General features: G+C 40.6%; 1 long non-coding RNA gene across 1 annotated transcript; it reads left to right on the plus strand.

Annotated features, from left to right (window-relative positions):
* The first annotated feature begins 65 nt into the window (after positions 1-65).
* LOC123811668 lies at positions 66-4334 on the plus strand. Its single transcript, XR_006784418.1, has 3 exons — positions 66-482; positions 2085-2156; positions 3214-4334. It is a non-coding gene; the product is annotated as an uncharacterized LOC123811668 (long non-coding RNA).
* Positions 4335-26689: the final 22355 nt, after the last annotated feature.

Here is a 26689-nt window from a genome sequence, read left to right on the forward strand (position 1 = left end):
GGGTCATGGGCGCCGGCGGGCGGTAGCCGTAGCGGTGGCGGCACAGACATAGGGGAAGAGGAGAGGGGACCAGGGGTCCAACCGCACCGGAATACGAGTCCTGGAACTTTCTCCTAGCTTACTGGCTTTTACCTGAGCCCAGGTTGGGGCAATAAAAGTACAGTTCCATAAGAAAAGTACACATCGTTCCACTTCCTCCTAACCTCCAACACACTTTCCTGACCTTTCTAACCCTGGAACCTGCCCAGCGGGGAGCCAAGGCCACCCCACCGTCACCGGTGCTTATTTTCTGGCTGTCTGGCCCATGTGGCTGCCACACGACGCCTTGTAGTATTGAGGCTACGGATAAGAACAGCATTAGCTCTCAATTCACCACCTTGGCCCGTTTCTCTTGTAACTTTTTTTAAAAGGCCTCAGTTTGCCCAGTTCCAGCGGGAGAAGAAACATCGAAGTACCGGATGAGGTACAGAAGATACAACAAGGTACAGAATGAGCCTAGCTTAGTGTGGGTGTTGGTGAGGAAAGAGCCCTCACTCTATTTTACACAAAGGTTGGCTAGGTGGGTGTGCCAAATGTAAAGTGTGCTCATAACAACCATTCCCACTCCTCAAGTGGGTTCACACTTTGCAGTTATCAATAAAGTGAGCGCTACTTTGCCCTATTAAACGCTTGTTTTCTACACTTCGCCTTTCTTTTATCCTATTTTATTTTCTTATTTTTGGCCTTGGCCTGTATTGCCTTCCAGGTAGGAATGGTTGTTGACGTTGCCTTCCTTTCTTCTTGCCTTGTTTAGCATGAGTCATTGGTTAGCTGGGTGTTTTCAAGTATTCTTTACAACATTCCCATTTAGCCATTCCTGAGCTTGTGTTTACAGGCCCCTCTGAAAATTATAGAATGTTAGATATGAAGGGACAATGGAGATCTTGTCATCCCAATTCCTTTCATCCAAGGACTTTTTTTATTATGTTTTCATCCAGGAACCCCATATCTTGAAAGATTTTGTCGCTTAAATGAAATCACATATATCACTGTCATAGGTGTAATGCTAATAAGCAATAAAGTTAAATAAGTGTACAAATAGTAGGCACTGTTCCCTGGAAATGCTCGCTTATTTTTGGCTGTCACTCTCCTAATCCAAAAATGATCACATGCTGGAAGAATTAAATCAGATATTGTAGGTATCGGATAACACTGCTAACAATATATGGTCTGCCAATCACATCCTAGGATACCATCAACAGCAAATTAAAATTTCTGACCAGTGTGCAATAACCATTGTGTTAACCTGCAGAGTTGATTTAATGCTTGCCAAAAGTAAAGAAACTTGACTATTTAATTGCGATTTACAAAAAGGTTTGTGAAATACTGTAACTAGCTTGTGGACCTCTTCCTTTTTCCACTGTAGCTTAAAGCTGATCCCTGCCTCAGCTCTGAATCTCTTCCTGTCCTCCTTTCTTGGGGTGTCCATGATTCCATCTGTTATCCCTATGCCCATCAGCGCTCTGTCTTTTTTAAACTCTCCCTCTCTCCTGGCTGTTTGCTTTCCACCACTCAGTTTGCTCTTTTGAGTGAAACACATCCATGGACTGTGTTTTTCTGTGGTTTACCTCTCCATCTCTCTTTCCTTCTCAGACAAGTATGTGGAAAGAGGAGTGTCAATCTGGCTGTGCTGACTTGCTCCACTCCGGTTCTCCCTTCTAAATAACTTGCAGATGTGTTGTCTCCTCTCATCCCCTTGCTGTTGCCTTGGGCAAGTCAAATTTTCTTGCCTGACTTTATCCTTTTAACTCATCTTGCTGGGTTCTGGCTCAAAAGTTGTCTTGACTTCCTCTTTGACCAGATGGAACTTTCTTTAGCTAGGATCTGGATGATGCTAAAAACTATTAGTGACTCCGAGTTTATTTGCCTACCACTAAACCCTGCAGAACGTTTACTGATGCTCAGCGGGTTACCTCACCTCTCAAAGGTCTGATAAAAAGAGGACCTCTTTCAACCTATCTTCTCAATGTGCATTATTAAAATAAAACACATTTTATCCCCTTCTCTTTATTTAAACCAAATATTTATTTCCCGTTGTACCACAGGAAGCCATGAGGATAAACAGGACAGGAAAAGGAGACTGAAATGGAGCAGTCGGTGTGATAAGAGGAGCACAGGTTTGTTTATTTCCCCTAAACATTACCAGTAGTTTCTTTTATTTCCTTTTTTTTAACAGTTTGATGTTCGTGCTCCACTGTGTTCATTTATTACTCTTTATACCAATGTGATTTTGTTTAATCAAGTATGATTGACATAACATTAGTTTCAGGTGTACAATGTAATTATTTGATATTTGTATGTATTGCAAAATGATCACCACCATAAGTCTAGTTAATATAGTTAATGCATTTATCATAACACACAGTTACAATTTTTTTCTTGTGAGTAGAACTTTTGAAATCTACTCTCTTAGCAACTTTGAAACATGCAGTACAGTAATATTAATTGTAGTTCCCCCTCCCCAAAGCTATCTCTGTTATCTGTGCCCTTGATTGTGTCAGTACCATTGCATATGAGAACTTGGTCTCATAAGCTTCCTTCTTTGTTTCTACCTTCAATTTATCCCTCTTCACTGTTTGCCCCATAGAAGCTCAAATGCTCCCTACTTATTATAAAGCATTTTCCTTAATTCACTAATTCCCTTCTTCCTTAAACATCAAGCTTCTTTTTTAATTTAGTCTTTATTGCATTTTTTCCCATTACCATTTAGTCCCCTTATGCCCCCCTCCCCACTGCAATCACCACACTGTTGTCCATGTCCATAAGTCCTTTTTCCTTTTTGTTCAGTCCCTCCAGTCCCTAACCTTCCCCACCCCACAGCTGTTATCTTGTTCTTCATCTATGAGTCTGTCCCCATTTTCCTTGTTAGTTTGTTCATTAGCAGTCTATGATTATTGTTCTCATTCTTTTGACTACTTATTGGTTCTTTAAACACTTGAGAACTGACTACTACTCCTATTACTTTACTTAAACCACTCTTTCAAATGTCAACCACAACCTAAATTACCAAATCCAATGTCTGTATCTTAGCTTTACCTTTCCTGACAGTGCAGCATGGTTGAAATACTTGCTTTCTTACAGTCTTCTTTTTATGGCTTCTATGCTACTACATCTTTCTGGCTCTCTTATTTCCTTTCCCACAAATCTCTAAGAAGAGTCATCTTGCTTTTTCAGCCCCCCGATATGAAAGTGCTTTCCAGACTTCTCTTGCCTGCTTTTCTGCTTGGGAAGCCTGCATTACAAGTCGGCCTCAGTTATCACCCTGGCTCCAAGTATGTAACCTGGAATCCTCTCATCTGCTCCAGAACTCTTTTACACCTGTCAGGGACAGCTTCACTGGGTGCCTCATGGTACCTCGGACTAAGTGTGTTGGAAACGTTTCATTTTCCTTCCAAACCCATTCATGCTATTATGTTTACCATTTAGTTCATTGACACCACTGTCCTTCAAGCCATTCCTGCTGATCTTTGACGTATCTCTTTCCCTCTGCATTATTTAAAGAATGGTTTTCAATGGGGATGAGGTGTGTTCACAAGATGAGGCATTGGGTAGTCAGAACCAAGCACTAAAGCCTCTATTTACAGTTAATTCCTGTTAAAAGTTATTAAAGAAAATAAAGTTAGTGTCACTTTTCAGACAATAGCAAAATAGGGTGAAGGCAAGAAGCTTTTATAGAATATAAAGAATAAGGAAAAGAAAAATGGAAAATACTTAGTTGGCTGAGACCACATACCAAACCTTCTCTGGGATAAGAAGAAACAAGGAAATGAGTCTAGAGCCCAGACTTGACTTGGCATTTGGCGATGGACTAACTGAATGTGCTGCATTCTGATTCAGTGGAGTATTTATAGGGATAGAAAAGTTACCTAAATTTTGGTTTGCTGATGTGGCGCCCTGGGGAAGGAGCAGCTTCATCTTGGGCCTAGGAAGTTATTTCAACATTCCTGAGTACAATAAAATAAGGCTTCATTAGTATTTGATATAAGGACCTCCCCTGGTACTCAGATTCGGTCTTTATGGAGAGTCATGTCAAGTGCACTTGGAAGGGAGTCCCAAGGGGACAGCATGTTGTGCCTATGAGCCTCTCAAACGAATTCACAGATTGTATTATCTACTTTCACTTAAACTCACAAAATGGAGAGTGACTTTAAAAATCCCTACAGGGAATGTGAATTGAAGAGGATTCTAATTATGCAAAACCTACCTAACATGAAGAATATACAGAACAGAATTTTCCTCTAAATACAAGCTCCTCCTCCTCAGCTACATTACTTGGTTTTAAAAAAGTATGTGGATGTATCAGATACATATATAATATATAGACACAGGTTATATATCACACCTGACATATATAGAATGTCAAGTTGTCTCCATATGCCTATGTAGACAACCTGAATCTGCAAGAAACCAGAAACAAATTTTGAAATTATCAAATTATTTGAAATAAGAATTTACATCTACTCATTGTAAACTGTGGCTTTTGCTGTAAGTTTATGGAACTTTGAGATGAGAGTTACTGCTTACATGAAGCCATCAAAATTAATCCAAGTACAAATTGAAGCTCTCTGAGACCAAAAAAAAAAAAAAAAAAAGTTTTGTGAGCATGTACGTGCAGTCTAGAGGAGCCACCCTAAGATGTACCTCACTGGTATGCAGATTATTTTGAGCTAAAGGCAATTTTGGTTTCAGGCTTCAGAGAAACTTCTGTCCCCAGCCCTTAACTACCTAGAAGAATTTAAATTAGAGACCTCGGCCATAAGAGATTACCAGAGATAACTTCTTTTGACTCACCTGTACGGCATGGAAAACTTCTTTGTACCGAAGGTCTGTTTTTCTTATCATCTTGCTATGACTGTTTGAAGCCCCAAAGGCACCTTACCTCGTCCCCAGGTCCAGATGTTTTGTTGCAAACCTCAGTCCCCCTTTCTACATCTGACTCTCCCATGCATGTGAGGTCCACGTGTGCGCGATATTAAATCTGCTTCCTGATGATGTATTTGACCAGCCAAAAAGAACCAAAGGAGAGAAAGGGGAATTTTTCCCCTTCTCCCCATAGGAAATGTTTCAAATTACATGCATTATATTGGTTTATTGGTAAAGCAGTACACATTTTATAATTAAATAATAAATATATTCATAAGTTGGAGGGTTGTGTGCTCAAATTTTTAACTGATATGAATGCATGGTCAAAAATCTAAAATCACTTAGTTGGTGCATCACCACTGTATCTTGTTTTTTCCTCCTCCTTCTTGCCACAATGGTCAGGTTTAGGCTCCAACCTGACCATAACAACAGGTTTCTACTGGCCTCCTTGCCTTGACCTTTTCTCTTTCAATCTCTTTTCCCCCCACTAATTGCTGCTAGAATTGTCTCACGCTTATATTGATCTTGTCATTTCCCTGCTTAAAAACCCGCTGGCTCCCTATTGGAACAAAGCAAATTCCCAGCCTCCTAACTTGACTTGGCCTCAACCTCCATTTCTTCTGTCCAGCTCTCGTTCCACCCAAGCACGCTGAACTGCGAGCCGGGGACACCATATGTGTGTCACACATCCCCTACTCTTCCCTTTGCTTGAAAAGCTTTTCCCCTACAGCTCACATTCTACTTATTTAAAACCTCTCTTCTTTCTTTTTCCCCTCCAGCTTTACTGAAGTGTAGCTGGCAGATAAAATAATTTATATTTATAGTGCACAACGTAGTGATTTGATACACACATACTTTGTGAAATGATTGCCACAGTCAGAAAAACTTCCTTCGTTAAAGACCTGCTCCATTTTGCCTCTTCCATGAAGTAAGCCCCGTGGCTCTCTAATGGAATGTAGCTCTTTCCCTCCTCTGATTTGTCATAGGTCTTTGTTTCTGTCTGTGCTTATAGTCAGAGCAGAGGTCTTCCTTGTGTGCGTCATGTGTATCGGGAGAGTCTCAGTTTTGTCTTTGGGGATAAGTCCCCATGTGCCTTATAATCTATTCAGTTCCAGTGCTGACCTTCCTCTCCTTCAGTGTCCTCCCTCCAGATTGTATGCATTGAGCTACAGGCAGTTAGTACTTTTTGCATTATTTGTAGGGGAAAATTTGTAAAAGACTTAGAAATGGATCGAGATATTATGGTTGTCTTCAAAGGAAGATTGGGCATTGTCCAGACGATCTGATTCTATGGGGTCTCTGAATGTTTTATTGTCTTTGAATTATTGTACATTCCTGCAAGTTATATAATACTTATAGTAATGCAAATTATTCTTGTCCATAGAAATGCAAATTGTATCTCACTGGGACTCAGCTGATTATTGTCCTGTGGACATTGAACAGTTGGAAGTTTTATATTTGTTCAGCAAGTTTATTTTACCATTCTTATGCCCATGTGTGTGTGGTTCTTTGAACTCTTTCTTAAACCAGTTGTAATGTCTCACTGGTTCCCTCACTAGTTAATGAATTAAATAAAAGCTTTGACATGTGTTCATCTGATGTCTGTATGAAAGCCATGCTATATCCTTTTCTAAAAGTTATCTTTTACTACATGTTATCCCTTACAACTTATCACTTATCACTTGAACTTTATCAATATTAATATTTTAAAATTCAGATTACATATCATTTAGTGAAGAACTGGATGAAATTGAGATACTTGTATTCTCAGAGTTTTTGAGATTATGGAGTAGAGAAATATTTCCCAAGTTGATTTTTGGCTTGTTTGAACAAGTGAACAATTTCCTGTAAAAGACTGAAAACTTGTTTTTATCACAGTGAATTTGAACATTAGCCTTTGGATTCTTTGATCAAGTTGAGTGTACACAAAACCAAGCAAAACCAAACCAAACGCCCAATTTGTATTTACTTGAATATTCAAAAACTGAATCAGTTACTCAGTTATTTTATTATGTGTTTTACTCAGTTATTTTATTATGTGTTTTTTTGTATTTTTTTTAACCTGGAGTATTTCACTTTGAAAAAAAATACAGAAATCTTATCACTTGGAAGTTTTATACAGTAAACATGGCATACATAATAAGTCTTAAACATAAGAATCACATCCTGAGTTCACCTTATATTTATATGTGTTCTTGTCTTCAGACTGGGAAATGCTTGAGAGTCAATCTTGTGTTTATGATGCTTTCTGTCTAAATTCTCTGTTTATCTCAGTTGTGTTCTGTTCCTCCCACCTTTTCAGCTCTTCTATCTCCTTTCCTTTGGTCACCAATTGTAGTGTTTACCAAAGGTCTGTACTTTTGAGGAAGCTCTTCACTCCTACCCTGGTAGCCTCACTCGCTGTACTAATTTGAACAAAGTGGAAGAAGAGGAGATGAGGAAGGAGTGGGCAGATTGGACACAGATTTCAGAAGTAAAATCGATAGAACTTGGTGGGTCACATGTGGGAGACGAGGGAGAGGGAGAGTCGAGGTGACTCCTGTTTCTGGCTTGAGCAGCTGGTGGCTTCAGGGACCATTTGCTGACCCGGGAAAGACTGGAGTTGGGGACAAGCTTGGGAAAGATCATCATAACATTTCTTTAGGTTTTTTTTTGTCTATATTAAAGTATGTTTAAAAATTAACCCCCTCAAAATACTGTACATATTAAGTTTTCATTTGTGAAGTGTGGCGCCGCCTCACCACCTTCAATACCCTTTGTAGGACAGAAAATTGCACCTCCTATTCCATTCCCAAGTTGTGCACTTTTTTTTTCAGGTGGAATCAACATTTCCTATCAGTTAAAGAAATAAAGGGAGAGAGGAATGGTAGTGTAACTGTTATTTTCCCTTGGGTCTACCTCACAGGCTAAGACAAATTCTCTTTTCTGTAGAACAGTTGTTTTAAATTAGGTAGAAATTCACAGTTCACTGTTTTTTAAAGGTACCATGTCTCTTAGGGAAGGAGAACATGAATATCTCCCATTGTTTCTAAGGCGAAGGGAATTAGGCATTGATCATATCCAGAGGGGGACAACTAGGATGGGGGCGGGGAGGAATTCTAAATGACCTGCCGGGCTTCACAGGCTTCTGGCCCAAATAGTGCTGACATTTTCATTAAGCAGGTTAAGGAAAACACTAGAGGTTAATTAACTTAGTGGTGTGTTTCCGCTGAAATGGCCTGAAAATGCTTAGGCCTTAGGTAATTTTAATGTTGTTAGCAGTGCCTTGGCCTTCCACTTTGCACTCTCTTACCTTTGAATGTGTGTAAGCAAATTAGGGTCCTTCTGCACAGGGCTGTGTAGTTCACAGGGAGCTGTGAAAATGTATTAGGTGATGTCTGTAAAGCACTTTAAATGATTTATTGTTTAGCCAGATTTTTCTAGGGGGTGGTTTGTCTCACACACTTCTAATGGCCATCTAGCTAGATGATAAAGAGCAATCTTCAACTAAATACTTCGATCTTCAACATCTCCTTGGATTCAGGAGATGACTCAGATGTTTTACTCTATGCACACGAAACATGTACTTACATTTCCCATCATGAGAATCTGTCTTTCTAAGTAGCATATTTGTGTGTGTGTGGGGGGGGGTGACATTTAGATATAATTTTCACTTTGCAAAAGTGGCAGGTATGATCTTGTGGTCATTAGGAAAAAGTTCATACTATGGGGGTAGAATGATGTAGCAAAAAGAGAGTAGGTTTTGAAAAGAGCATTCAGGATTTGACACCTGGCTCCAGCATGTACCAGCTAAACAATGTAGCAAATCATTTTACCTGTTGAACTTCAACTATCTTACTTGTAAAATGAAGATAATAACACCTGTCACTCAAGGTTGTTTTTATGACTGTGTGAGTAATGTATAGTTTTTGACATTTTGGTGATGCTCAATCAAATATTCTTTCTTCCTTCACAGTTCCTTGCCACTGGTAAATTCACTAGCAATTGTTCTTAAGTTTGCTCCCTGCCAGTCAATATCTACAAGTTAATATACATGACACAGAGGCTGGGTGTTTAGTTAATAGAAAATAGCCAAGTCAAGCACAGATACATTGGTTTAGATAATTAAATAACCCTTGGTTTTGTCTGTTAAACAATATCCCAGTATGATATGGAAAAGTCCTGCCACCCACCTTCTTTTATTCCAAGTTTTAAATAATTTGGTTTAACAGTGCATTCTTTTGATTGTTAATAACTTCTACAGATTATTTTTGATCACACACATACAAAAGGCTGGTTTCATTATGGTTTGGCCTGATTGTTTACCTAGTACAGCAAGTGGTATTAACTAACCATATATGCCTCATTGAGCATTAAATATTGAGTAATGAGAGAGGCCAAACCATTAAATTCTGCTGCATAATTTCATTAAGTAATATAGGATTCAATCATTTAAAAGCATCTTTTTTTTTTTCTCTCCTATCTCAAGATTAGGAAACCAAGCCCAAGAAAATCTACCCATCAAGACTTCACGTTCATTGTTCCTAGATTCTGGTGAATTCATTTCCACTTGAAGTCTCAAATAATCTTAGAGCCTGGAGGCTTCAACCATAAAAGCAGTGCCATGCTAGTTTTCCTGGGTGGGATTTGTAGACATTGTTTTCACATATAAAACACAACACTTGCTCCCTAATGATGGTATTTCTGTATCTAACTAAATATTGTATATTTTCAAATATAGCACTCAGGTATGACCTTGTATAATAATGCCAACATTGAAGACAGTAAAAGTCTCTGTTGGGGTGCAATACACAATTTTTTATTTTTTTAAATATTTATTTATTTTTTAGAGAGAGGCGAAAGAAAGGAGAAAGAGAGGGAGAAACATCAATGTGTGGTTGCCCCTCGCACACCCTCAACCGGGACCTGGCCTGCAACCCAGGCATGTGCCCTGACTGGGAATCCAACCACCAACGCTTTGGTTTGCAGGCCCATGCTCAATTCACTTAGCTACACCAGCCAGAGCCATATTTTTTTTTTTTAAAATAAGTGTTTGATACTTAGGGAAAGGAAGATAACTTCTGATTGACTTCATGTGAGTAACTTTATTTTCATGTAAGATATGGAGACTCAGTAAAGGTACTTGATTCTAAATTCTGAAGAAGGCACTAAAAGAAATGATTTTTTAAATGTTCCATTTGTTGTTGAGAGTTGGGGAGTTAGAGATAAATTACCAAGTAAAAGAAAGGGCTTCTTTATGCAAGCATTGGAAAACAGACAATTAACAAATAGATGTCATCAGTATTCCAAACCAAATAATTATAATTATAATTCTCTTATTAGTTTATTTAGTTTATGTATCTATTTCTTGTTCTGTTGCATCTTGGGTCATTGGGCTATTTTCATGAAGTCATCTGCTCCTGAACTAGAGTTCTGGAAATCCAGCTGGTCTCCACACATGCCTGATGACTGTGCAAGCAATGCCATCTAAGCAAAGTTGTTACGCATGAGCCTGTCCATTGAAGTATCAGCAGAGCACATAGTGACATTGCCCTTCTTTATTGAAAATAAAAATTTTAACTTCTGAGCCTCTTGGTGAGCACCAGAAAATAACAGAATCCTCTGTCAATGAGACTAAATGATTATGGTTAATTTGTTGTAACCAACATTATCGAAACTGAAGACAGTAAAATCCTTTATTGAGTGCTGTCCATAGTTTTGTGTAAGAATTTGATCAATGTTTTTCTGGGGAGGAAGAACATACAGTAATCCCACTCTATTTGATGTTTTGCTTTCTGTGGTTTCAGTTACTTGAGCTCCAAAAACATTAAATGGAAAATTCCAGAAATAAACAACTCATAAGACTTGAATTGCACATCATTCTGAGGCGTGTCATGAAATCTTTTGCTATTCCACCTGGGACGTGAATCATTCCTTTGTCCAGCATATTCATGCCGTGTACACCTCCCCTCCCCCCGCCCCCGTCACTCAGCTGTCTCAGTCATCAGACTGGCTGTTATACTGTCACAGTTCTTGTGTTCAAGTAATCCTCATTTTACTTAGTAATGGCCCCAATGTCATTCACAAACATTTATCACAGTGGATTATTGTAATTTTTCTTTTTCATTATTATTGTTGTTAATCTCTTACTGTGCCTGATTTATAAACTTTATCATAGTGTGTGTGTATGTATAGGATTAGGTAGTGTCTAAGGTTGCAGGCATTTACTGGAGGACCTTCAGATGGATCCCCCATGGAGAAAAAGAGCCTCCTGCTTCATGGACAGGGAGGGCATTGACAATACTCCAGGACCTTCCAGTTCACTCTGTAAGGTGTACAATCTCAGGTATATACATATGAGTAACATTTTACCTGTAAAATTTACCTGTCAATTTGACCACTCTTTTGGTCAGTTCCTACAGTAGTGTTGAGCCAACTAAGAAATAAAGATGTCAAGAAACAATTACTTTAGTCATTATTCTTTTAAGAGGCAAAAGAAAAAAATCTTCATGAATTACCAGGAGCCTTATGGCAAATTTCAAAGAAACTTTATGTGTAAAAAAAATCCTGAAATTTTTATTTTTCTGATTCTTGAATATGATCATGGGAAAGCAAAATCAGAACAGTTTTCAGAGTATAATACATCAACTATTAAAACAGAAATCAGGTGTGCCTGAGAAACAATAAATGGGCTACCTAGTAATCAAAGTGACAATACAATAATCTAAATAACAAAAAGGTATCACAATTGAAAGGAATCTTAGCTCTCTCAGAAATGAGGAACTTTGTTTTTGTTGCTTATACTGATGAAAAAGGTGTTCTGATCATAGAGGAAACTCACAAGTTGATCTGATCATAAATTTGTAAATGAGCAAGCCATGGTGGATGGTCACAACCCAGGTATATAACTTTTTAGGGGGGAGCGCGGGGAGAGGGAGAAAGTGAGAGAGAGGAACATCGATTTGTTGTTCCACTTATTTATGCATTCACTGGTTGATTCTTGTAAGTGCCCTGACCAGGCGATCAAGAGATCGAACCTGCGATCTTGGCTTAGGGTGTAGGTATATTACCTTTTTAGTAAAAGGTTTATTTTTGCCTTCAATAAGCCCTGTCCATTGTTTCTATGCATCTAAGTTAACACCTTTTTGAACTACTTCTTTTCAGAAGAATAACCACCCTCCAGAGAGCACATAATCTTGTTAAGTAATCTTCCCTGTGCCCATCCCCTCCTTAATTCCAAATGCATAAAAGAAGTTGCAAAATTGTTATTCTCTGGAGCATTTGATATCTTGCTCCCCAGCAAGTGTCAGTTTGGGCTCAAATAAACTTTTATAAAAATTCTGTACAGGTTTAGACTTGTCTTACCTGGACGCTTAATCAAAGGCTTGAAAAGCTTAATCAAAGGCTTGAAAAAGTCAGTACAAAACATAGAAAACTATTTTGATGGGATATGGAATTCCTGCCATCCTGACAGATCACACCAAACATAAAAGAATATTTATGATTATAGGGGAAAAAACTTTTCCCTTCTTTTCTAGGGTTTTTTTTGGGGGGTGGGGGATGGGGGTGCTGCTCTATTAATTAAACTGACGTGGGTAGATTAACAGGAGAGAAATGAATTTAATTTCGTACATCTAGGAGCCCATAAAAATGAGATTCAATGAAGTAACCCAAACAGGCAGTTTTTATACATTTTAGACAAACAATAAATTTGTGAAGAACTGACAAGAAAAACAAGTTTGGGTTTGGGGTAGTAAATTAGTAGGGAAGTAATAAGGTTTGTTTATGCAGCCTTCTCAGCCTCAACTTCCCTGTTTCTGACGCTGAAGATCCCCTCCGCCCTCCTGGTACAGGGCGGGTGCTGTTCACAAGAGAGACTTGTTCTCTGCCGCAGGGCAACAAAGAGGGGTCAGAGTGTCTTGAACTGGCTGTTTTCTAAAAGTAACTTTAATTCAAAATAATCAGTATGCCAAAGTGGGTTATTTTGAAACGGCATGTTTTGCTCATCTTCCCTACTCTCGTAAGGGAAGACAAAATGGTTCTAGATAAACTGTCATTTTAAGATACAGAAAACTAAATTCTAGTTTTCCTGTAATATTATACTTAGTAGTAAAAGATTTTTATAAGCTCCCTCTCTTACTGTTTAAAGTATATTACACCCATGGAGACTGAGTGAACTTTGTCAAAATTTTGAATACAGTTTAATCCTTTTTAGCCTCATTATTTTCAGTTTGAAACAAATATAATTTTTTTCTACCAGTTTATGACTTTTTATATCTATTCAAAGTTTGTCTGACACAATCCTTCTATTCACCTTCTGGGAGTACCAGACTTTTAACTTTAAGGTAAAACTACCCTTCTTTTCTTAAAAGCAAAAATACATTTCATTATTTGCATTCACAGTCATAGGTGTCTGCTACTATTCTTTTAGTGTAGCATTTGAATACCTATATGAATTATAATTTCCAGTCAAATTAACTAAATTATGAATACACACATAAAACCCTCTAGAGTCACACAATGCATTTTTCACATTTTAAATGAGCAGAATGAAGACAATCATTAAACTGACCAACAAATATCTGTTATAAGAGGTAAAAGAGCCCTGACTGGTGTGGCTCAATAGATTGGGCCTTGTCCCGCAATCTGAAAGGCTGCCGCTGGTTCAATTCCCAGTCACAGCACGTCTGGGCTGTGAGCCAGGTCCCCAGTTGAGGGCACGTGAAAGGCAACCGATCTATGTTTCTCTCCCTCTTTTTCCCTTCCTTCCCCTCTAAAAATAACAATAAATAAAATATCTAAAAAAATAAAAGAATATATATTAAAAATACATTGGGTGAGCACATTTCAGTGTTACATTTTGCTTAGAAATTTTCTGGTGTCAAACATTATTATTAAATGTATTAAATACAAACATTATGCATTAAATAACTTTAATTAGGGTTAGTCCAAGGTTTTAAAGTTAAATAAGGATCTTGGTTAAGTTAACATACTATAACTTAGAAATCAGTGATCAAAATGATAACTGAAGAGTTTAGACCATGTGTATTTACATAGTTTACTGATTGTGACTGAGAAGTCAGATCCCTGCTGTCAATCTGACTTAATATTTTTTCCAGGAAATTCTTGCCCAGGAATATAAAGCTGTAAACCAATAAATTATTTCACTATTTGCTTTAGGCCTGATAAATGTAGCTTTGATTAATGAAGCAATCAATGAAAACTGTGGGTAAATAAATGTGCTTTAAACCAGGAAGTTTGTGGTAACATTGTCATGCAGCATTAGCAAGCCAATACAACTGTATTAATAAAGCCAGGGAAGAATAGTTGTTTTTCAACCCAGAAGTTATCAAACCAGCCTAGTTTGTAAAAGATTCAACTTTATTACGTGAACTTGTGTAAGAATTTTTTAAGCCCAGTTTCCTTACTTTCTGAGAAATTCGAGAATATTAGAGTTATGTAAGTACTATTTATTTTTCTTTAAAAAATCAATTACAGTAGAGCTATTTGGATTTGAGATACTTCATAATTTAATTTATTTGTATATTCCAGAGGTCTGAAAACATCAAACATATATATTGAGAGGTAAAGGTTTTTCCTAATTACAGATACAAAGACTTGCTGAGAGCTTGTGGCTGTAGTTTTCTATAACCTTAATCACAGGTTAATAGTGAATGCAGAACCATAAAAACTCACTACAGCAGATTTCAAAGGGATGTTCTACTTTCAGTGAGCATATAATGTTTTCTCGACTGAGCTGACTTTACATATAGTAAACAGAAAAACAAAAAAGGCTAACAAACCAGATTCTTTATCATCTCTCACCTAACAGATCCCCATGATATCCTGACAAGAGATCGCCTAAGGATTAATCCAGATTCTCAAATACTGCTATCACCAGTGAGGAATAACTTTTTGGCAATGCACAACCAAATTTCTATATACAGAGGTTTCGTCCCTTCCCTTCCCTTCCCTTCCCTTCCCTTCCCTTCCCTTCCCTTCCCCTTATCCTTTTCCTTATCCTTTTCCTTTTCCTTATCCTTATCCTTATCCTCATACTTACTCAAAGACATTATTTCATTGCTTTTAGAGAGAGAGAGAGAACAGGAGAGGGAAAGGGAGAGAGAGAAACATTGGTTGCCTTCTGTATGTGCCCAGACTGGGGATAGTATGCACCATACTTCTTTCATTTGGGCCATATTTCTTTGTCTCGGCACACCGGTCTCATTGCTCTGGTTGACTTTTTCTTTATTTCCTTGGTTGTTGGAGTTCCATGCAGTTTGATTTTCGGGCACTCCTGGTTGTTAGTGGATTTTAGATGGGTTGTTATCCTCCACTTGGTTGTGTGAGGAAGGGAAGGGTTTCTACCTATACCTCCATCCTGGCCAGAACTGAAACAAATATTTTAAAAAGGCACACTTATACACTGGAATATTGAAATAAATGTGCAAATGGAGGTAAAAATGGCCTCATTGGAGTGGGTAGACAGGGAGGAAATTTAATTGACTCTTCACCAGACAGAATTTACACAATTATAGATAATAATTATTTTTACATAGTTATCAGGTATCTAAAATTTATGGAGTTCTAAAATAACTAAAGGCCAATGAAAGGCTAGCATCAGATATCTAGAAGGGTATGAGCTAAATGATACATACTTTTTTACATTGATGCATAATTGTTTCCTTACACGGTGCTTGACTGGCTTGATGTTGGGAAACTGCTGGGACAGATTTGCAAATTGCTTCAGGGGTAGAAGCTACAGATTTTTAGTTGCTTAGATGTGTTAAGTGGGAAGAAGGACTCAAAGATCATTCATCACAAGTGCAGCAATTGCCAAAGTGTTTAGTGGTTGCTTTCCATGGACTGAGGTGATGACCTACATGGTGTCAGATGCAATGAAAAGAAAAAGCAAGGAAATGTCTTAAGAAGGGATCATTTTAGAAACTTAAGCTCTATGACAGTAAAAAGAGGTCCTTTGGGGCGGGGTTAGGGGGGCAGGGTTGCCATCCACTCCATTGTCATTAGACCTTCCATTTTAAAGCTACCTCAAATAACCATGCAATTTAAGTGAAAATGTTACAGAGCGGAACAAGGGAGGCCTGAGACAATATACTATTATTGAAAGAAGGCCCCGGATCCGTTATGTCTGCCGCCAGAGGAAAGACGTCTCTCAATGCCAGGGATTCGTGAAAAGGAAATGTTTATTTAATGTTATACAAACTTAAAGTAGTGACCTAATGTCTTTATCAAAAATCCTAAAGTCCCTAAAAACACCCACAAACACGCAGTCCTTCCTTCCTTCCCCCTTTGCCCAGTCCAGAGTACCGTATCTCAGGAAAGAAAATAGAAGTCCATGGCTCAGGCAGTCCTCTGGTTCTTCCCAGTTAGTCCTCCATCTCGACTGCGAGACCTCCCTGGGTTCCCGGCACCCTCCTCTGAGTCGCCGGGATCTCTGCTAAAACCAGGTGGTGGTTCCCCCTTCTAAAGCTGCGGGGGTCCCCACTCTGTCCAGGCCTCGTGGTTCTCCCTCTCAGGGCTGCGGGAAGGGGAGAGTCCCCATTCTGCCAAAGCCGCATGGTTCTCTCTCCTAAAGCAGCACGGTTCTCCTTCAGTGGCTGAGGTCCTCCCCATTCTGCTAAAGCTGTATGGTTCTCTCCTTCTCAGGGCTGCACATGGCTCTCCTTCCTAAAGCAGCATGGCTCTCCTTCTCAGGGCTGTGCATGGTTCTCCCTCCTAATGGCCGCCAAGTCTGGGTTTTAAATCCCCGCGGCCAATCTTCCTCTGCAGCCTCATTTCCGGCTCCTCCCACACTCAGCTTCACATGCCAGAACTCGTATCCTTCCAGGTTTACTGGGCTGCCATCATGAGTCTGGGCAGGTGTGGCCCCATGTCCTGGAGCCAATCTTCTCCAAGCTCCCACGCAGGCGCTGTAGCTTGGGGGATCTGCTCCCAGTCACATCTTGGTGGGGAAGTTACTTCCATTCCCCTGGCTCAGAGATGATCACAGCTATTTAACATATCTAAGCAACCAGCCAAAGGCTATAGATATGTTAAATGACCACGCCAGAGGGTAGCTGCAAGGCTGTTGCTATGCAAAACAGATCTCAATGGCCCTGCTCCATTTGTCCCTTCCCCCAACCCACACCCTGGGTGGGGGGATGGAGACATCTTAAAATCTCCTGGACACATTAAGTTCCGGACCCCATTTCAAATGCCCATTTGGGGTCCCCCCTCTTGGCTGCACCCTGTAACAATCCCTCCTTTCAGATATACACCCACTTTAAATTCTTTTAAAGGACAATGGACGAAGATCTCATCTTCTCATAACTACTTCCGGCTGGAAATGGACGTTGTTTTACCCACCCATGGGTCAGGGGTGCCCTGAAAGGGGGGGGAGTGTGCAGCACGGAGGGAGTCCTTCCTGTAAGGGGAAGGACCTTACAGAATCCTGGTCAGTTGGCTGTCACCAGGAAGTCGCAGGCTCGGTGTCCAAAAGCTGGCATTACTGGACCGTTGGCATCTTGGTCATATTCTGGAGGTGACAGATTTGGAAAGAATTGGAAGGCACAATTAAATCATAACCACTAAATGACAAAGGCAGGAGCTTAGGTAAAGAATGGCTTATCAGGAGGAAGGTGTACAAGGCATGCTACACCTATCCGAAACTCTTGTGGCCCACTATACTTCACTCGGGCTGAGGGGAATATGTTAGGATTTCCCTCCTTTCAGATACCTGGGCCCTTTCTGTCCAAGCCATCAAGACAGAAAAGGCAAAATTAGTTCTAAAGTGAAGCCCACAGACCGCCCAAACCATTCACCAACCCAACCACTCAGTTCAGCCAAACCGTTGAGTCTCAGGGAGTGATGATGAAAATGGGCTCCTTAAAGCGAGGTCTGTATTCACTCACTCACTCATTCAACCAACTACTCAGGTAATGAAGTCATAGGCATATGCCCTATGAAAACAGAAGAACACACAGGTTAATTCACACAACAATCCCAAAACCAGTCTCTGTGCCTGTGACTGTCTTTTGGGAAGACATTCAATTGCAAGGTTCTTCCTGCAATAACATTTAGCAATAGCAATTTCAAAGGTCCTCCATACCTGTAAATTGTACATCTTTGGTGATATTACAAACTCAGTTTCAACTTTCAAATGAAAACAAACTTTCAGGACAGTTAGCTGCACCATTCTGATGTCCAATACTAAGCATTGTGATTTTCCTTGAACCACAATTTTTCTCCTTAAGATCACCCTCACTGTTATTAAAGGACTACTTTGAGTCCCACTTTTAATTTTGACTGTTCGTTTGCACAAACACACCAAGAGCAGCCTGGATCACTTATGATCCTTGAGTCTACCTTGCTGGAATTCACACAGGGAGCCTTTAGATTGACTTCTCAGTCCACCCCTCTTGGAGCACAGAAGCAGAGCCACACATCTGCCTTCTGGCTTCGCCTGTACCAGTTGTTTCACTCAAATCCTTGAGGCTTCATTGTGCTTACAGGTTCCTTTTTGGCCATCTTTCAGAAAAGCAACCTTCGTTCCTTCCCTGGAAAGACTGCCATGAACCACACAACCAACCAAAGTACCAGGCTTTTTCGTGGGCTTACGCTAGCTTTGCAAGTCAATCCCTGGTCCTCAGGGCTTTCTGGTGACGACCAGAACCCATACATGCCTCCTTCAGGCGTGACATTCCAGTCAAAGTGTTGGTTAACAAAACCACTATTAACGACCGGTCTTATTGGCTTTATGCAAAGAAACTTTATATTATCACTCCTTCAGAATGCCAAATTCTGGAGGGATCAGGTAGGGAGAAAAATACAAAGCGTGAAGGAAAATCTTTTTCCTTCTGATATCCACCAGGCTTCTCAAAACTTTCCTACAGAGTGTGAAGTTTCAACCTTCCCTGGAATCCTCAATTTCCTTTGCAGAGCAGATACAGAGCAAAATCCAAAACATAGAGTTCCAGAATAATACACAGGTAGAAGCATTCTCTTGCACCAATGCATCCATTGGTGCCTCGCACAGACATGCTCCTTCAGGTCTGGTCTCTTGGCAGAGACATGCCCCCTTTGCCTCTGGCTGAAGCACTCGTCAGCCCCAATGACCCTTCCTGGGTCCCGCGTGGCAAAGGCATTCTCCCCGACCGGTTACAGGTGACCTTTCACAGGTCCTCAAATACAGGTTTCTGATCAGAAACAACACCAATGTGAGAATTTTGCTCTTTTCCCATGAAACCATAAAAAAGTAGTTCAGGTTTCCCTTACTCCAGGTTTAAAACTTTCACAACCTTTACACATAATTTTCATCCAGATTTAACCATCAATCTCTTTTAATCCTGGTTCCTTTCTCACACTGGGAAGGACTATACTTAAACTTAGTACATGGCAGCTAAAAAGTCTCTAGCTTTACACACACTTTTATGACATGACAAACACTATCACCCTGTACCGGGATTTGTTGTCTCTTTCCGGAAGAGGAATTTCAAACCTTCCTCCGGAGTGCAGGTCCAACTTTCCCTTTCTGCCTCAGCTGCAGCAGTAGGGTCTTCGTCTCCCTTTGGCGGTGCACGTTTTACCCGTGTGTGGTGAATCCAGGGCTTAATTCCCATCAGCTTCAGGGAGGAATGCGTTGTCAACAGGACATCGTAGGGACCAGTCCATTGTTCAGACAGCTGCTGTTCAGGGCCTTGGCTCTTCCAGGTCTTTAGTAGGGTCCCCACTCTGTGCAGGCCTCGTGGTTCTCCCTCTCAGGGCTGCGGGAAGGGGAGAGTCCCCACTTTGCCAAAGCCGCGTGGTTCTCTCTCCTAAAGCAGCACGGTTCTCTCTGGGATGCAGGAGTCTCCACTCTGTCAAAGCTGCGTGGTTCTCTTTCCTAAAGCAGCACAGTTCTCCCTCAATGGCTGAGGTCCTCCCTATTCTGCTAAAGCCACATGGTTCTCTCTCTCAGGGCTGCGGGAAGGGGAGAGTCCCCACTCTGCCAAAGCCGCGTGGTTCTCTCTCCTATGGCTGCGGGAAGGGAGAGTCCCCACTCTGCCAAAGCCGCGTGGTTCTCTCTCCTATGGCTGCGGGAAGGGGAGAGTCCCCACTCTGCCAAAGCCGCGTGGTTCTCTTTTTCAATGGCCGCCAAGTCTGGGTTTTAAATCCCTACGGCCAATCTTCCTCTGCAGCCTCATTTCCGACTCCTCCCACACTTGGCTTCACTTGCCAGAATTCATATCCTTCCAGCTTTACTGGGCTGCCATCTTGAGTCTGGGCAGGTGTGGCCCCATGTCCTGGAGCCAATCTTCTCCAAGCTCCCACGCAGGCGCTGTAGCTTGGGGGATCTGCCCCCCCAGTCCTGTCTTGGTGGGGAAGTTACTTCCATTCCCCTGGCTCAGAGATGATCACAGCTATTTAACATATCCATACAACCAGCCAAAGGCTATAGATATGTTAAATGACCACGCCAGAGGGTAGCTGCAAGGCTGTTGCTATGCAAAACAGCTCTCAATGGCCCTGCTCCATTTGTCCCTTCCCCCAACCCACACCCTGGGTGGGGGGGATGGAGACATCTTAAAATCTCCTGGACACCTTGAGTTCTGGACCCCATTTCAAATGCCCATTTGGGGTCCCCCCTCTTGGCTGCACCCTGTAACAAAAATAGTTGCTTGCTCTGCTTGGCAGTTCCTGGGTAAGTCCTTTGAATTTCCCTTTTGAAACTGGTTTAGAATGTATCACCTTTTTTGACGCACTCGACTAGGTGTCATCCATGGACCTACAGAAGAGGTTCAGTAGGGAATTTGGGAAAGTCATGCCGTGAACCAAGGCAGATACTGCTCAGTACTTTTCTCTTCCCGATGGGAATTTGATAAGAGAATATCCTAAGTTTAAAAAAAAAAATAGGAGAAGGAACTGAAGAAATTTTATTTTCTCCTCTAAAAGTTTGGGTGAAAAGGTAATTATATGACCAGGAATTTTTTTTTATATTAAAGATATGAAGAACACTGTGTTCTTTGTTTATAGCTGCATTACTGTTTGCTTCACTTAAGGGCCTTTGAAACTCAGTTTTATATCAATGATCTACTCTGAACTAGTCAACTTGCTGTTCTGGTTTCCCAACATTTCACAAATTTCACCTTAAATTAGTATAAGCTTCTCTGTTTATTCCATATATGGATATAAGTTACTACATTTTTTGTTCCTTGTTTAAGAAAGAAAAGAAGCAAGGGAGGGAGGAAGGAATGCAAGAAGGAAGGAGAGGGAAGGGGAGAAGGGGAGGGAGGAAAGGAGAAAGGAAGGGAAGGACTCGGGAATGGAGGAAGAAGGGAAGAGAGGGAGAGAGTGAAAGTTCCAGTTTGGTCAGTAGCTTATTACAGAAGAGTTTGTCTGTTTACCACTGTAAACCTACGGCCCCCTTTCCTGTCCTGAGCACTGGGTAATAGTAAACCCCTCAAACTACAACTTTTCTTAAACTCCATATTTTTTCAAGAATGGCATCAATCAACAGATATTTTTCAGCACCTCACATGTGCCAAGCCCTATGCTGTGGGATGGCAGTGTTGTCGTGACCTAAGGCACCCTTGCCTTCTTTAACCTTTTGCTCTGGTGGAGGACGTGCTAAAAAATAAACACACACAAATAACATAAAATTTAATATCGGATGATGAGTACAAGAGACTTTTTTTCTTTGTTATTCCTAAATTCATGACTAGAAGGCAAAATCGGAGGTGAAAAATAATGCCAGGTGCTGCAGATTCTGAAGGCAACAGAGAAGAACTGGAAACAGTCATCCCCTCAAGGCTTGTGGGTTTTTAACTGATTCTTCCACACTTCAGGCCATTTTTGATGATTTCATTCCCCTTCAGTTTCTGTTAGAGGAGATTGGAGAGGGGATGGAGAAAAAAAGAAACAACTATCTGAAGTGAGAGTCCTTGGCATTTTTCTTCCCCTCCATCTACTCGGTGGAGCTGGGGAGGTGTCCCTTAAAGTCAAAGGAGTGTTTGTTAACCCCAGAAGCCAAGTGAAGGGAACTGCCGGAGACCCACCTTCAGGGATGGAGGATATCTGCAAGGAAGCGAGACTGCATCTCATTTTCTATTGGATTATCTGCTTGTGCTTACTTTCTGATCTGCCTCTTTGCTATTTCAATATAGAGGAAAAAGTCAGAAACAAATGGCAGAACAGAGAGAAAATGACCTGTCCTCCAACTTTGTGTGGCAAAGAGGTGAGAGTTCCCAGTTCAAATAGACAGCATAAAGTGCAGGTGGACTTGAGCTGACCTCCTGGCACCTCACCTGAGGTCTTAACAGCAAGAGCATGTACCTGTAGGGCTGCTGCTGTGGAGACGCTGGAAGGAGTGAGCTAGAGGGGGTTGTCTGTGTCGGGGACCCCAGAGGGTTTCTGAAGAACCAGCACTTGGAGGCTTGCTGTATGGAGATCATCAAAGGCCAGGTGGTGGTACCCAGAGAAGCCTCTCCTCTATGAGCAAGAGAGCCATCAAAGGCAGCCCGTTAGCTCTTGGCTCTCTCACATATTTTTTTCCTTTTCATTCCCAATTCCAGAAGCCCTAGACAGAACAGAGAGGAGATGTAAAGGCTCCTGGGAAGACACATCCTAGAAAGGAAGTGAGACTGAGGTTTAAAATTCAACTAAACTGGATTTTTAATAATTGAAAGTGATCCAATAGCTCTGAGAGCTGCCTGAGTCATTGCTAAGAGGCAGGAAAGGAAAACTGAACATTGTAAGGTTGAAGGCAGTAACTGGAAGAAAAGTAAAACTGTTTCATGTTTGTTCCTCTATAGAGTTCAAATTGTAAGTAAACTGATCACAAATAAGTGGGATAATTTTTTTTGGTGTTACTGCTGTAAAGCAAATAGAGTAACAGGTAAGACGGGAGTAGGTAGGTAGGTAGCTGCTTTAGCTGTGGTGGTCTAGGAAGCCTCTTTGGGTTGAGGACTTCCATGCTGAGAAAGAGCCACTCATTCCACACTCTGGGGCAAACGAGTTAAGTGCTCCTGGGTGAGACTGAGAAAGAAGGTCAGTGTGGATGGGGTCTGGTTGGTGAGGCAGATGGTGATAGAAGATAGTCTGGCAAAGTGGGCAGAGTCCAAGAAGCAAATAGGAGGCCTTGTAGGCCATGGTGAAATGTGTTAATGTCTACTTTGCCCCCCTCCTCCCCAGTTTTAGCATTTTCTTGATTTTCTTGGCCCTAGTCTGCTTGTAGAGGATGCTGGCTTTGATGGATCACACATAGCATATAATTCTAAATACTTCTGGTGCCAGAGGTAAGCAACTATTATACGAAGATATCTTACATTTGTTATTTTATCACCTTAATGTTACTACTATAGCAAGATAGTTATAAAAATTTTATTTATGCTGTTCTACTTTTTTTATCTCTCTCAACTCTTCATACCCAAGGATTAAATTCTTGTCTCTCATGGGGGTGCAATATACTTAAGTCGTTATAATTGACATCTCAATTCCAGATGATGTATCTGTTTGCTGTAAGGTTGAAATGCAGGGTTCATGTCTTCTTGTAAATAGTTCATATTAATCATGCCCAGAGGGAGAAGAACAAACTATCAATTTGCTATAGGGATTTTGTGGAAAATGGAGAAAATGTATGGGAAATAATAAAAGCATGACAGCTAAAAGTTCTGCTCTTTGATATTTATGATTTAAACCCCAAAACAGGAAAGATTTCCTCTTGGATTCAGACTTTAATTCCAGAGCTGGCTGTCTCTGGCAGGAGCCACACGTGATGTCTCTCGTTAGAGCCGTTCCTCGTAACCACGGGACAGGACGCACAGGCTGCCCCGGGGGTGTGCTCAGTCCTGTTGCAGCGACGCTCCTGACTTCTTCTCCAACAGGAATTCCAGACCTCTTAGCACCACTAGGAAGTTTAAATTCCTTAAACTTCTCTCTGCTCCACTTACGCAAATAGTCACATGGAATCCAACATAGTGCCTTCCAGTTAACCCTGGAACGTTAAGTATTGTTGCTGTCTCGTGGAAGAAACTGAGAAAAATTTCTGTTCGGTATGAAAATCACTCTATAAAGCTCATGCTAAATGAAGGCTTATGAATAGCCTATCAGTTATTGCAGTCATCGATAGAGCCATATATTTCCTTGGGTTCTTGTGGGAAATGACTTTCTTTGGCACATTCTTGGGAGTTAGTTTCTGTGCTCCATCAGCTCTGTAGGATGACACCCTAAAGTGACAGATGCCGCTCTGTTGTTCTGTGAGGGTACTCTGTAACTGCTCCTCAAGACCCCTCATTTGAAGGCATACGATATTCTCTTTGAATGTTATCTGAGATTCTGATTCATAGTTTAGTCTCAATGTTTTAAAAAAAAAACCTCACTTCATGAACAAGGAGGAAACTTGTCATAGTGGGAAGAGTAACAAAGAGCAGAGTGGGAAATTCTGGTCCTGATCCTGATTTCACTGCTAAGTATGTGACCTCTGGCAAGTTACTTTAGTTGTAGTGTCTGTTTCTTCGTCTAGAACTTATTTTTCTTTTTCTTTTTTTAAATTTAAGTCCTATTTCTTTTACTCAAATTTTATAATTATTTTTAATATGTATCTATGCACACATATGAACAAGCCTTCATTAGTACTGTATATAGAATCTTTTTTAAAATGACAGTTTGCATTCAATATTATTCTATATTAGCTTTGAGTGTACAGCATAGTGTTTGGACATCACCTGCCTTACAGAGTGGTTCCCTCAACCTTTCAAGTGCCCACCTGGCCCCATACATAACTAGTACAGTCTTATTGACTGGATTGCCTGTGTTATAATTATATCTCTGTGACTATTCATTTGATAACTACCAATTTGTACTTCTTAATCCTATCACCTCTTTCACCTCGTCCCTCTCCTTCCCTTTGGCAACCATCAGTCTATTCTCTGTATCTGTCAGTTTCTATTTTCTGTAACTTAGTTTTAAACCCCTTCAGTTTATGTTTTCTATTATCCTAAGATTTTCAGCATTTAGTAAGAATTAACTCTGTAGTATCCTATTTGGGAGACAAAACAGAAGTACAAAAATTAGGGGAAATATGTAATTAAGTACGATGGTCCCTGACCCATATACGACGGTTTGATTTAGGAATTTTTGACTTTACGATGCTGCAAAAACAACCTGCTGAAGAGCACTCTGCCTGCTAAGCCATCAACACGTGCTGATGCTCCAGTGCTTTCTGTCAGCAACTCTCAGGCCTCATCAGAGGAGAGAGACATTGATGAAACTGTTGCTGTAGCATCTGCATCACCCAGCAATTTAGTTTTAGTTCAATACCTCAAACATTCCTCAGGCCCCCTGTGCTTTTATCTGGGGTTGTTAATGGTGATTACCCACACAACCATTCTGCTTTTCATTTTCAGGGTGGTGTTCAGTAAATTACATGAGATATTCAGCACTTCATTGTGTCAGGGGATTTTGCCTGAATGGAGGCCAATGTAAGTGTTCCAAGAAAGCTGAAGGCAGGCTAGGCTAAGCCAGGATGTTCAGTAGGTTAGGTGTGTTAAATGCATTTTTGATTTGTGATATTTTCAGCTTACAACAGGTTTATCAGGACATGGCTCCCTAATAAGTCCATGAGCATCTGTACTGACTTATGTAGTATGTTGGTAAGGGATATTGCTTACAAAAAAAAAAAAAAAAGAAATCCACCGACTAAATTAAAAAAAAAATGAAGTTGTTTCAAAAGATGTCAGGGGCTCTCAAAACTAGTTGAATACTAGGTAGGAAGCCCAGCTTGAGAAGGAGGAGGATTCCAGGGAGGCTGGGTGAGCAAAGGAGCAGGCAGTACAGACACCATAGCTTGGCTGGGACAGTCTGGCCAGGGTTCTGCTGTTCTGTGGATGCTGCTGTAATGACTGTCAGTCACTTATTTTGTTTTTGCCTCACTTGCTCAGATTCATGGTGTAGAGTGAAAGCGTTCAATGTGCTGATGTCAGATCACGTGCCCGCCCTTTGGCTGTACTTAAAGATGGAGCTTCACAAGGCAGGTGTGTAAGATCACTCTCTGTCTAGGCTCGTACAAAAATGGGTGAAACCATTCCCTAAAAGGAAGTTAGAGCATTATTAAGAAGTAAACCGGTTAATGACAAACGTCTGCTATACAGTAAGTCACAGAGGCTAGAGAAGCTAGATGAGTTTTCACTGGAACTACTGAGAGACTTAACGAAAAAGCCTGAAAAAATAGTGGTTGAGATGAGGTTGATGAAGAAAGATTAAAAATGCTACCTCAGAGAAAGAAGGAAACACTGATAAACAAACAAACAAATGAACAAACAAATAAATAATTTAAAAAATAAATAAATTACCTAAGCCACGAAAATTCAGTCTGTGGGACTTTCATTATTGTTTCTAACTAGTTACACTGTGTCTTTTCATTCTCTGAAAGGCTTTATGATCACTCACAAGAAAGAGAATGTATACTTCCTGGCATAGTTTATTCTCTAAACTGAGCAAATTGTACCTGCTTATCAACGATCGCTCACTCTGTTTTCAAAGGCATCTGGAAGATGCATAGTCACATTCCCCGAGACAATACAAAAGGTAAAAACTCATACTTTTGTTATGGGTATTTTTTCTTCTCCCTTTGACCAAGATTCTATTGATGACTTGGAATAGGTTGGTTTATACTGTGATGTCGCCTATAATTTCCAGAGAGCCAGAGAGGCATGCTGTCCTTCCACTGGACTGTGTGGCTGTGCACGGCAGCAGCCATCTCCCAGTTTCAAAACTGATCAACCAATTTCAAAAGCTATTAGTGATCAATAGGACTACAGCGAATACTTCTGTG

This window comes from Phyllostomus hastatus, unplaced genomic scaffold (assembly GCF_019186645.2).
Source record: "Phyllostomus hastatus isolate PE091 unplaced genomic scaffold, TTU_PhHast_1.1 phas_scaffold_78, whole genome shotgun sequence".
NCBI lineage: Eukaryota > Metazoa > Chordata > Mammalia > Chiroptera > Phyllostomidae > Phyllostomus > Phyllostomus hastatus.